The sequence below is a fragment of the Elephantulus edwardii genome, unplaced genomic scaffold (assembly GCF_000299155.1).
Source record: "Elephantulus edwardii isolate Elephantulus edwardi_28Jun2011 unplaced genomic scaffold, EleEdw1.0 scaffold00360, whole genome shotgun sequence".
Classification (NCBI taxonomy): Eukaryota; Metazoa; Chordata; class Mammalia; order Macroscelidea; family Macroscelididae; genus Elephantulus; species Elephantulus edwardii.
Genome location: NW_006400110.1, coordinates 654,386 through 656,007, shown reverse-complemented (window position 1 = coordinate 656,007; position 1,622 = coordinate 654,386).

Genomic DNA, 1,622 nt, shown 5'->3' with positions numbered 1-1,622 from the left:
GACCGCGGGACGGCAACTTGTACACCAGGTGCACTTAGTTTACTCATATTCTACTCACATTGACTGATGAGTTTGGCTAAATGCCGTCATATTGCTATGTTCTTTTTGGTGGTGTTGCTGATTTCTTTGCTCAGTCTGCTTTTAGGTCCTAAATTCATTTTAAGATTTTTCTTATTTTCTTTGTTGATGCTGTTGTAATGTTTACTGAGTCATGGTTTTCCTTTTTGTCATTTTAATAAAAGTGGTTTGCTAACTTTTTGGGGGATTATCCAGTTTATTAAGGAACAGATCATTTTATAATGAAATCACCTGGACTTTCTCGCTATTAAAAATTCTGTAACTACACTTCTTTTTGTTCTTTTTGTTTTGCAGCTATCATCACTTGGAGACCCGTTTTCCTATTTTTAGGTCTTGTATGCCATCCTTCTTGGAAGTCCCCAGCAAACTGGTTTTTCATTCAATGATAAATACATATATTGAGTGGAAGCCTTAGTTATAACCCCACATATTTAACAGACTGTGCCCAACCCTTCTTGTGTTTACTCAGTGCAGTCAAGTCGGCTTCAGCTACAGCAATCCTCCACTTAGATTTCAAGTGGTAAAGCTTAAAAGGAGGAGATTTTTTTCCATCTTTCCCCTGTGAAGCCACAGGGAAAGTACAATATAGACACAGAGTCTTTTGCTAGCAGCAAAACACACTATAGATTATGCCCCAAGAATCTATACCTTTTCCTACTTTACTTTCATCTTTTCTCCCCACCTTCTAAGCTTTATCCCTAAATGGTGTTCTTTTGATCTTAAATTATTGCTCTAAGTATACTTTCCAGGTGTTGTTATTATTCACCCTAGAGGCCCATCAGTTGTCTGGATGAAATTTTAGCCACATGGTTCAATCTCAGATCTAAAGAGTGACTCATGCCCAGGAGTTTCACCCCTCTCTATCAGTCCAGAAAGTCTCTATGATTTTCAGGTACTTTCCAAATTCTCTCTCACTCTATAGAAGACCTCCATAGTTCCTTCTAGAGTGGTCAGCTGTGGCAACGAGACACCATCAAGTTCTGGTATCACAATAGTCCCCAATGAAAATTTAGACGTTGTGATATTAAAAAGAGAAATTGCTTAAACATGAGAAATCTAAGAAATAATTCTATATTAATTACATGGTAGTTAAGAAAAAATTGTTATTTTGCCTACTTTTAAGCTAAGTATTTTTTTTAAAAAACCTTTGAAAAATTGCTTAAAGCAAATAATTACAAACCTGCATAAACTTATGTTCTTCATTAAATTCTTTTTCATCTTGTGCAATCAAAGCCAACGCTTCAGCTTAAAAAGGAAAAAGTTTAAGTAATTACATCATATAATATCTAACTAAACACTAGTAAACAAATAAGACTTAGCAAGTAAAGGAAATTATCTACTAAGGACACAGAAGTAATAAAATATCGGATATGAAAACTTCAACTCAGATAACCTATACATTCATACTGTTAAGTACTCATGCTTGCATTTGTCAAACCTTTGGTATGAACATCCTACTTAATTTATTCCATCACTAACTAACATATAAGAGGTTTTTAAACTTAAGCTTCTCTTTTAAAAAAGCTTCAAATTAGGATCACCTC